Source organism: Trachinotus anak, unplaced genomic scaffold, assembly GCF_046630095.1.
Source record: "Trachinotus anak isolate AG129_WGS33_773 ecotype Australia unplaced genomic scaffold, CSIRO_AGI_Tana_v1 ptg000013l, whole genome shotgun sequence".
NCBI lineage: Eukaryota > Metazoa > Chordata > Actinopteri > Carangiformes > Carangidae > Trachinotus > Trachinotus anak.
Genome location: NW_027273864.1, coordinates 26,369,124 through 26,380,942, shown reverse-complemented (window position 1 = coordinate 26,380,942; position 11,819 = coordinate 26,369,124). Strand labels below are relative to the sequence as shown.

Genomic DNA, 11,819 nt, shown 5'->3' with positions numbered 1-11,819 from the left:
ACTAAAATATGTACAGTTCAAGCAGGAAGCACAGACAGGAATACAACAAAATATATGGAATAAACAGAGGATCAACATAAATCAAATAAATCTGTAAGAAAAGTTGTAAATAAAAGCAGTTTTCAGAGCCTTAATAACTTGAAAACATAGCTGAGTAAAACCTCTTCAGTAAAAGCAAGCAGGAGGAGCCTACTTATTAAATTTATACTTGTGTATGGAAAATATGGAGAAAAAAAAAAATTCTTCAGTCAGTTCAGTGGAAACATGGAAGTCATCAACTTCTACAGGATCCTGACAGGGACAAAAATAATAAATCACAATAAACTGACAGATAATAGATACTTTAATACATTAGTAGAATCACTTTGCCCTCAATGACAAGTACAGCAGAGGCAGAGGAAGTGTTTGTTTTACACAATCCGGGTCATACTGGGATTAAAATCTCATATTGAATCGGCGACTGAAACACCTCAAGCAAAAACAAACACAGATATACAAAAGGTGTCACTTTTCAAAATAGATCTTACAATTTCATCACACAGAGAATTACAACAAACATTTGTATAAGTCTGAAAGAATTAAAGAATTAAAAATTAGAAAATGAAATAAAATGAGTGCAGAGGACCATTAGTCTCAATTTCATGAATGCATTTTCATCCAAATAAACAGATAGTTTAACATTAACATTTGGACACACACGATGAGTGAGAGTGTAACAGGACATTCACTAGTACTCTGGGTAAGATGTACTGTGAAACGCACATAAGATAAAAGAGAAAGCAGTAATTATTACTTCCATCAGTCCTCTCACTGTCTGTAATGCTGTTTTTCTCTTTCAAATGTACCTGAAATACTGGACTACCACTGCAGCAGTAGAAGTAAAAGTAAATTCTGAAGTAAAGTAAATTCTGTCTTTATCCCTTGTTGAGTCCCAGCTCAAATATATTCACTTCAACCGGTGCTGCTCTTTCCTCCATGCTGCTGCATCATGTCATGTTTTGTGGGCCATCAGCAGTGTTCGCACGGGGTGGACTGACGTGGGGTGACCGCTGTTTTCCCACAGGTACAGGGCGTCATCAGGCGACGAGTTCTTGCTGAAGTCAGTGGCGGCGCTCTGTCACTTGAACATCGACTGGAACAGAGTTGTTTCTCCCAGAGGGAACGCTGCAAGTCTGTCAACACAGAAACGATTTCTAACACACACAAACACACTCGCACAAATAGACAACGCAGACCAACTCCCTTCAGGTTTTTTATTTTTATTTTTTTTGTCCGTACTCTAATACGACCCATATGAGTGTCTCCTGAGAAAGCACCTTGATGGCAACAGACCTTCACTGTCATGGGTTGGTTTAGGCACAAAAACTACTTGGTTAGGTTTCTGAAAAAAAAGGGGTTTGGGTTAAAATAACTACCCTGTAAAGACATGTGTTGTCATAGTTACAATAATAAATGCACAGTTAAGGTTGTGGAACCAATTCACACAGGAAAGAAACTTCAGACTCCTGTGTGTTTTCTCGGCCCATCCACCGTAAACTCGACATCACATGACCCCCTCCTTTGCTCCTGTCATACTTGCTGTGACCACTAGAGGTTGTCTTACAATAAAATATAACTGTGGGTCAAAAAAACGAGCTGCCGCTGACGACCTGACGACAAGACAGTCTCGTGAAGGCTCTCAAGATGATAAAATACCCTTCTTTTTTTTTTAAATTTGTGGTGTGTTGTAATTATGAAAGTACAATTATTATAACACACACATGAATCCAAAGTAAAGAAACATAAAGCTTAAACAAAGACCTCTCATGGTCTCAAAGCAACAGAACAGAATTAGATACAACACAATAACAATAATAATAGGTGGAAAGAAGAAAAAAGAGAAAAAATACAGTAAACATCAATAATAAAAGATGAGTAAGATGCAAATAGCTCCTTTGTATCTACTGCAGTCCTTCTCACTAATCTAAAATGTAAAAACATCAATTCAATCAATTTTAGATATTTGATATTTCAGTAAAATAACCTGTTCTGTTTCTTATTAGATACAAATACACACACCTCTGTTTGTGGACATGCTGGTGTTTTCTAGTGTGTGGTCTATTTGATCATGTGGCCTGTAAGATGATCCGGTTGATCCTTCCTTCCAGCTGAAACAAACCACGATATCCGCCTGTTAAACAACTGTCCTACTTGGACCTTCCAACGCAGGCAGTGGTGTTATATACAGTCAAATGTATCCATGATTTTCATTTTCCAGTGGTTGGCTGGGAAAGTAGAACTTGCTGTTTTCTTGCCTGAGTAATGTTGCTCTGATTCACCGAAATACCTTTACCTCAAAACCTTTTCCCTTTCAGGAATGTTGGAGCGTTTTTTCCTATTTGCCCTTATCAGTGTTAAATATCAGAGCGAAGGTTGGCAGAAAAATTGAGTGTGGAGCCTGCATGTTTTTGAAGTGAGTTCAGCCAAAGTTTTTTTTTTTTTTAGGGGCAACAAAGTAAAGAAACAGAGTGGCTGTAAGGGGGAAATCAGGACGAAACCAATTGGTATGCTATCTTTAACAGCGTCAAGTTTCGTGCGGGAGTTGGAGACACACTTGATCACCCAGCGGGGGAAAGCCTACACTATGTTGTGTGCCAGACCATAATACACATGCTGATACACACGCCAACTGTGGAGACACACATATACAGGTTAATGTAATTTCAGTTGATGACACCAGAATTTAATGGATATGATGTTATAGTGTGTTATAAACCTTTAACCATCAGATGACCAACACAAACCGTCTCAGCTGTCTCGTCAGTTCATTAACATGAACATTTTTCTGTTCTCTATATATGACGTGAACATGGCATTACAAGGATGTTGTAGTCTGTGGACTACAAACATGGAAATTTAGGCTTACAATGCCGGAATCAGATTAGAAACACATTTTGTCCTAAGAAAAACATTTTTTAGGTTTCAAACATTTGAAACACAAACCACAGGCATCAGAAAAGTGCAATGATAAATCATGTATTGCTTAGAGTCAGATGTTCAGATTGATCCAACTCTCATGTCTGTACCATTAAAATATAAATCCAAAGCCAATAGCTGGTTAACTTAGTTTAGCAGGAAGACTGGAAAAAGGGGGAAACAGCTAGCAGTACGCTAATCTCCCCCCAATTCATGATAAACATTTAGCTGTTGTTGACACATTCACACATTTAGATGTGCACAGTTATTTTTTGTCGGTTTCACCGTTTCATAAATTAATTAATTAATTCATTATTCAGAAAATAGTGCAAAACATTTTTAACAGCCCAATCGAGGCCCAGTGAGCCCCTGGGTATAATTACAGGGAACTTGGGGAAGGTTAAATGGAAACCATGGAAAACTCACCAGCAACATGGTGGTTAAAACGCTTCATTGACCCGCCCGACCTCAGGTCAATGAACCCCATCCTCAGTTATGCCATTAGAATGAGAATAGTCAGGAATGACCACCAAAACAAATCCTGTTCAAATCCCAGCAGCAGTGTAAGCATTTCTGTGGTACAACTCCAATAAAGTGAGACATACTATCCAATAAAACCATGAGCTGATCTCACAATTTCAGGATGGAGACAGCCCCAGTTAACGTTTTTTTTCATAGCGGTGGATCAGGACATTCAGTATTTCACTGTGCTAACACATATTTAATCAACATTTGATGTCTTCTACTGCTGTGCACCTATTTACTTTTATTATGTATACTGACCATCCTGGGCACAAAATACCTTTGAGAATGGATTAAGTTTTATCTGATCTCATTTTCAGCTTGTAGCTGGAGGTTGTGAACATTAATTAGGCTGCCACTCAAAACTGTGACTGTTCTCTACACTGTCAGAGTTTTAGTCATTTATAGTTTTAGAAACTTTGAACAAGGAAAAAGGATTCAGCATAAGTAAGTGGTCTTGATGGTGGATTCAGAATGGATAAACTGCTAAAACCTCAACCTTAATTTCACAAGTCTAAAAGAATTACTAGACAGTTTGAAAAGGGATGTGTAAGTCCCACTAACATCATATGTTTCAAAATTCATCGGTAATCTTCTAGTTGAGTCAGATTGCCCCTGTGTCTCTATACTCTACTCTAAAACTCTATAATTTATGTTGAATATTTAATGATTAAAAACAGATGGATTAATGCTGCTTCTTAAAAAAAACTGTCCCCCTTAATTTTCTTCTTTCATTTAGTGGCACGAGTATCAGTCAGCCAGCACTTCTCATGTCCCTTGGTGCCACATGAGGACAGACACCCTGAGGATGTGAACTTTCTTCTGAACACTTCAGTCCCTTCCTGACTGTCTCTTAGTACGAGATGAGTTGTGCCACTTCTCATGCTGCACTAACATCAGCTGAATTCAAAGTATTTACCAATCAGTTAGTAATACTCCTCGTAATACCCCTTGAGCCTGTATGAGGGAAAACATCAGAGTCTCTAAGCCTGTTGGCAGCAGACGGCGAGAAGCCTGAAACAACCGCAGCCCAGAGTCCTCACTTATGTAACCATCCACGCTTATATCAAAATAAAATAGTAAAAACTTTATTCTACAGGAACTTTATATTTGTGCCTTCAGAATCACATGGATTCACTTTTCAAAGACAATAAATAAGTAAATAGCACTGAAATATTGCATTAGAATCATACTGCAATTTCTCCTCATCTTTTGTGTTTGAAAAATAAACTATAATGATAACACAGCTATTGTGCAGATTCTTTCACTTTTAAAAGAGGATAAAACTGTCCATGTGTAAAAAAAGGGATTAATTAATATAAAGCATTAAATAATTCAAACAAAGGTTTCAACACGACTGTGTCTTTATCAGAGTCAAAATGAACAAAGACATAAAAGAAACAAATATTTAGTCAACCTAGAATAAGTGTGCAGTAGTTATAGGATTTGGTTTGAGTTACCAGAACCAAAGTCCGCGTGCCACAGATCGTGCACCACAATCACATCAAAACAGAAGAAAGTTCACAGAAGGACTGATTATTTTCTCAGTTAATGTTTTGATACAGAAAAACAACAAAAAGCTGAATGTCTTGATTATGATTAAAACCTAGAATATAGTTGATTTACTTTAATGTAAGACAAAGGAAAGTTTCAGTTGTAATGAAAAAATAAGCATCACATTCAAACCAAAAACAGAAGCATCTTCACTAGTGGTCTCAGATTTTTGGACCACAGTAGTAATAGATTTAAATATGTAGATATACTATGCATACTGTAGTATGCAGTACATGTCTGCGACCACTAGTCTACTTCCATTTTTGTTTTGAATGAGATACTATTTTTTATCATTACAAATGATATATAAAAATTGAGTGAAAATTTGAATCTTTGAAAATGTACATTATTATTAGAATTCTTTAGAATTTCCTCTGTCCGCCCCTTTTTGCTTTAATGACAGCGTGCACTCGAGCTACATGGACTCCACATAACCTGACACGATCCATGTTGTCCCACCATGACCTCACTTGGTCAGGGTGTAGTCATTTTGGTGTAGGTGTCCAACTCCAGAGCGATCAAAACACCCCCCACACCTGAACATTTCCCCCATCACTGTGGGTTTGAAACACTTTGGTATCATTCTCTCTCCTGTTCGTCTCCTTACATACACCCTTCTGTTACTGCCATACATCTCAAGCTTGAATTCATCTGTAAATAGGACATTTTTTTCCAGTCATCTACTGTGAAATGCTGGCATTTCTGAGCCCACCCCAAGCATTTGGCCTTGTTTCCCCTCCTGAGTAGTAGGTTCAGAAACTGCTACTCTTCCTCTGAGACCCCTACAGGACAGCCTTCTTTTAATAGTACTTTTACTGATTTGAGACTTGTCTTATTTAGTGAATTCTTAGTCTGTGATGAAGTTGCTTTTCTATCCCCCAGGGAACTAAGCCTGATGCATTGATCTTCTGAGGCTGTGGTCACTTTTGCTCTGTCTGATAGTGCTTTGGATACAACTGATCCAGTTTCTGCAAAGTGTTTTTGAGTTCTATGCACTGCCCCCTCAGAAACCCTTAGTCAAACATGATCTGATGCTGAGAAACTCCCTCTTTGCTTAGAACAACAATTTGACTTCTGACACTTTCACTTATTTCCCATCTGCCATTTGAGCAGGGTGACACAGGTTGTGGGGAGGTGACCGGACTACCTGCTGCTGTGAGATGTGACGCTCATTCAGTTCATTTACACAGTTCTTGTTTTCTCCAAGTGATATCTGTGCTGCTGTAGTCTCAGCCTGCACTTACAGTCATGCCAGGCACAACATAAGTTCACAGCCCACGCACATAGCTGCTGTAGGTTCAGGGTATAAATCCAGTTTGACTATAGCTTCCACTTCACAGCACTGAAATGTTGAATGTTGTAAAGCGACTGATCACCAACGTTATGTGTGCTTGGTGAAAAAGCTGGAAAAAACAGCCTTGCATCAGCATTTGCAGGATATATGATTATGATTTTCCAGTACAGAAATGCCAGCTGTAAAAACTGTAACCGTCAGCCCAGCTGTTAAAGTGATAGTTTGGGTTATTGGATGTGGGGTTGTGTGGGGTACTTATCTGTAGTCAGTGTATGACCTGCAGTAGATTCAGATTGGTCTACCAGTTTAGAGAAGCAGCCAGGAGCACCAGCATAGAAGCTGAGTGATGTACTGCTGTTCATGGGGTCAGCAGAAAACATGTGTTTTAACCACTTTAAAAAAAAAAAAAAAGAAAAAAAAAGCCCACTGAAAAGAGATAAGATGTACCTTTATTGATCCATGTAGAGGAAATTCATATTTGAAATACCAGCACGAAAGAGTAGCAGCACAAGGGGAAAACTGAATAAGAAAAAATAAATAAATAAAAAAATAAAAAATCTAAAATTAATAAGATAATAAAAATACTGTATACAATAACTATATACAATGCAATGTGGGCAATTCTGTACACGTGCAATATGAAATAAGAATTAATGAATAAATATGCCAATATCAGTTTAAGTGTACACTTTATTTTAAATATTTTCACTGCTTCATCCTGCCGTCAAACAGCCCTTTCCTTCCGAACCACATTTTCTCAACCGTTTAACCACTGTATTACTACACACAAGAACACTTAAGCTTAGCTTTACCTGACACCGCTCAGCTTTTGTACAGGTGCTCCCAGGCGCTTCTCTAAACTGGCAGGGCACTGATCTGAAGCTACTGCAGGCAACACACTGGCTGTAGATAAGTACCTCAAACCCCACATCAAATAACCCAAACTATCACTTTAAAGCTTTTAAGCCATCCAACAAAAAAAAAAAAAAACAACAACAGTAGCATCATCAGACCCCATATCAACCCAAACACTATATTTTTGTTGTACATACACATTATACACGACTCTGGCATGCGTTGTCACAGTAACTCTTTCAGATAGTTGTATTCTCTGCACATTGAAGATAAATGGGGGCCATACCTGCAGACCTATTAATGTTTACATGAATATGTGCACTGAATGGGTATTTGACTCTGAAATCATTGTCTTCAGGGTTTCTCCACCCTACCTAGGGAGTGCTGTGAGTATGTGTGATAACATACAGAGCCACCTAAATTAACTCCTGAAATATGTCTATCTTCTTGTGGTAGAATTAACTGAAATGTATATGAATAATTGCTGAATCTATTAAACTGGCTTTTGTAATCAGACATAAATTGATAAAACCTTTTGCAGGGTTGCTACTCTTTTCTAGAAATCATTTTCCAGGACATTTACAGTAATGATGTAGCTCATATGGAATTGTGCAATACAACAATATGTTCCTATCACTGGAAGTCTAATTTAAAATAAGTGCAGCCACTGAGCTATACTTATTTATGGAACCATCAATTACATGAAATTATGAAAAATAGATCACAATTATTAATTTATAACCTGATTCACTTTTTTTTCTTATGAATTATATTAAACATTGATGCCTGAACACTAATACAAATAGTACTCTACAATATTTCATTTCATTTCTGATTTCACTTATCAGTTTAACGGGGGCGAATCACACCCACTCTGAACAATGTAGGATTGGGTTTGAAGTGGCGCTAACAAAGATGCTAGCAAAGTAAAAAGTTAGCTGCTGACTAACATACAGTCAAGCTCCCATTCATTGTTTCGACCCCATCTTCCCATTTATTATTACCCAACTCTCAGAAATTCCCGACACACATTTAAAACCTTTTCTCAGCCAGCTGACTCACAAACCTTAGATATTTAGCTACAGGCAAAACAAGCTAGCAAGCAACTGAACCAAACATGCTAACACATTATTCAACAGTTTAAAACAAGTTGGGAAGAATATGTTAATCTATGAACCTAATAAAAAGTACCACAATCAGCAGCCAACAGTGACTTACGTACATTTAAAGGATAATATAACTTACTTCAGAGTTTTGGCCACTAAAGTTGTAAGTCATCCAACGTGCAGCATGTGATGGGACTTCAGGGTGCGTTCACAGCACTGCCAAACAAAAATGAGAGCAGAATATTCAAAATACTGTCGTCCATTAACTAGCCTGCCATTGAACCTCAACATGATCCTGAACATAACACAACACAATATTTCCCATTTTACTGTTTCCCATGACTGGAAAGCTGGTTTTCCAGGATGCGCGGGAACGTGCTGTGACGCTGGACTGTCTAGTTGTGGAGATTGTAGATCAGCTTATGGTGAAGTGTTCTTCATGGGATTTGTTGCTCAGAGAATTGACCTTGTGCTGCTTACAGGTTGGTATAAGAGACCTTGGGAGTAAGGGAGTAGTTGAGCAGATTCTATGATGTTTTCATGAGTAGAGCCTGTTTCCTGGACCCTGAGAAAATGCATTTTTATTCAGAGGCCTTTCTCAGACACTCACAACAATGCTGCTTCATCTGTCTGTCAAAGTGATGCTTTTTGTCATTCAGACAGAGGAAACTTTTATGTCAGTGCTTCATTCAGACATGACAGGATGTTAATAGAAAAAGCCACGTGTTTGCACGATACGTGGCAGCCGCTGTGCGAGAGGAAGCGTATCGCTGCTGGAAACAGTGGCCAGCTGAAAAGTTTAATCATAAGAAAGAAGACGAGTTTTCTGTTCTCTGTCAGGCTGCAACACTGGTGGATTTTAAAAACGTATTTCCCTGTTAAAGCATTCATTACTGAGTATCTTGAGCATGAGCGACACTTGCAATTGTCACTCGGCTTCTGTCACAAATAATTTTTTTTTTTTTTTTGTTTGTGTAAATATAGGTTCATTTGTTTTCCCCAATTATATTGTGTTGCTAAATGTAACGCTGCTTGGATTATGTTCAGAGGAAATATTTGTCTGAGTGAATAAAGCTGCATTTAGTGCACTTTGGCATGGACCCACAAAACAGAAAATAGATACTGAGATGACAAAAAGGAAAGTTTCTTATTTACAATTTTGTAGATGGGGGTAGACGGGTTGGTGAATGGGAAGTAGTACGAAGACAGGCTGCTCGCTGACGGATGAGGGGATTGGAGCGGTGGCAGGTCAGGTAGAATTATAGGCAGAGCGTTGGGTGGATGTCCAAGAAGGGAAGCTGAAGTGTGGAGGTCTTACTAGTGGTGATGGGAGGAGGCACGGAGAGCAGGCAAACAAAGAGCAAAACCTAAAGCACACAAAGGAGACCGGTCACCGAAAAGTCCCCAAAAAAACAAAACACAAGCATATCAAAGAAGGTCTTGGCCGAGCGTGATACCACCAAACTTGACCGAATGATCTGGCGATGTGTGGAGAGCTGAACTGGTCTTACTCCTACTGTGGCAGGTGGTGGAGTTGATGACTGGATTGCAAACAGGTGTGGAGGCAGACTGGCAGGAAACAGCAGCACCGGAAGCCACGCCCAGCTACACAGACACACACAAACAGATACAGAGAGCAAACAGTGGAGAACACAAGGAAAATAGGGCCATGAAGGACCTAATCGTAACACTGATGGAAAAATACCAGTACGACAGTGTAAAGTATTCCACTTCATGACAAAGGTCCAACTTAGGTAAAAGTGTATCAGTGTTAAAGGTGTTCAGATCAGGATTTCTGATTCCTGGAAGCAATATCTGCCCATCACCGACAACATGCAGTCTAATAGAATTTCAAGTCAGCCCTCAAGTCTTCTTTGCAGGTGTTCAAGTGCACAGCCAGAAACAAGCAACAAAAACACAAACTTGTACCTCTGGGTCTGTACCTGTCCTTATCTTTAACTTTGTTAGAAGAAAGACTCTTTGCAAGGTTTCTTTGCACTTGTATTTAATCATGTCGCTCTGTCACAACGACTTTTGCATCATGAGTCAGTGTTAAAGCTTGAAGTACCTGCTTTTTGTTCTGGGAAGCTGAGGGGAAATTTATTTTCATCAACAAGAAAAACAAAACATTAATTCATTTATTTTCAGAAATCAGAAGCAGCTCCTTTTGTTGAAACATTGTCAATCTTTTCTTCCATTTAAATTGCTCTGACAGTGAAACACACAGACACACACACACACATGGGGTCTCACCTCAGATCAAGGCATTAAAATACTGCATGTCTGAGCACAGAGAGGAGGAGAGAAGCAAACAGATAAAGGGCTGAAACAGGCTGAAACTAGGCACAATGCAAATAGCCTATGACGTGGTCCAGCCAGATACTGGGTTTTGATCTTATCTTGTCACACCATGGTCAGTCTCTGTTGTTTTCTCAAGAACACGAGCTGAAGCTCTGATTTCTCTGATCACAGCCAGTGGTGATCATGCAAGGTCAGTCACAGTCAACTCCATGAGCACACAGGGCACATCTCTGTTCCAGTGGAGTGTAAGTAGTGTTTCACCTGCTGGGAACATCTTGCTGTAGCCTGTTGATAGGTGGCCCAGTTGTTTCTGAATTCTTTGAAGTTGGGAGCAGGCATGCTGGGAGTGTTTGAAATAACAGAAGATGGGTCTTCCAGACAGGCTACTAGATAGGTGATGCTGACAAAACTCCCTTGGCCACACTGAGCTGGAGTGTATATGTGTAAAACCTTAACATGATAAGTGAGTGGCAACTGTAACTGTCGGATAATACGGTAGAGTAGAAACGGCAATATTTCCCTCTGAAATGTACTGGAGTAGAAGTGCAGTCAAGTCAAGTCAAGTCAACTCTATTAAAAGTGACATTAAAGGAAAACTAAAATGAAAAAAAGCAAGTAAAACAAATGTATGAAGTACATAAACAGAAGGAAAGCAGGTAAATATACTGTATGAAGAGACATATAAACATACTAACAAAAAAAAACAAGGAGTAAATACACAATATGGGTATGACAATAGACTAGAGGGTTAGTGAGCTAAAAAGGCCAGTGAATAAACGTGTGTAGCCTAGGATTAAATGAAAGTACTTGTGTAAAAGTACTTGAGTAAATGTACTCAGTTACCTTCCACCCCTGGTCATATGAAACGTCTCTACTGCTCAGCCCAGGCCTCTTCATGCCAGTATTGGTATACATAAGCAGTGACCAGCGCGGCCTCTCCAGTTAAAAGTGGAGACTAATGACAGTCAGTTGCTGCTGCTCCTGGAAGAATCCCACTCTCTTCTGTGTGCGGTCCCCATCCATCACCGGCAGTCGGTGGGTGCCCGGGCGGCATTGTGTTTATGCAACTTAAAGAGCTTTTCTCTGCCCCGCCACAGTGATGTATCGCCCAGGAGCCCAAAACAGATGATGTGTGCAGTGGGAGGATAGGAGAATGGATGAGGGGGCCACGGCTGGTGGCGAGCTGGGTGCACCGCGCCGGGAGAAACTGTCCATAGTCATGTTAATAACAA

At 39.4% G+C, this 11,819-nt stretch overlaps 1 long non-coding RNA gene across 1 annotated transcript; it reads right to left on the bottom strand.

The window, feature by feature from the left end:
• Window positions 1-325: 325 nt before the first annotated feature.
• Window positions 326-9,791, bottom strand: LOC139631074 (uncharacterized). Its single transcript, XR_011693280.1, has 3 exons — window positions 9,442-9,791; window positions 8,426-8,502; window positions 326-1,172 (listed from the first exon to the last, which is right to left on the bottom strand). It is a non-coding gene; the product is annotated as an uncharacterized lncRNA (long non-coding RNA).
• Between the last annotated feature and the right edge of the window lie 2,028 nt (window positions 9,792-11,819).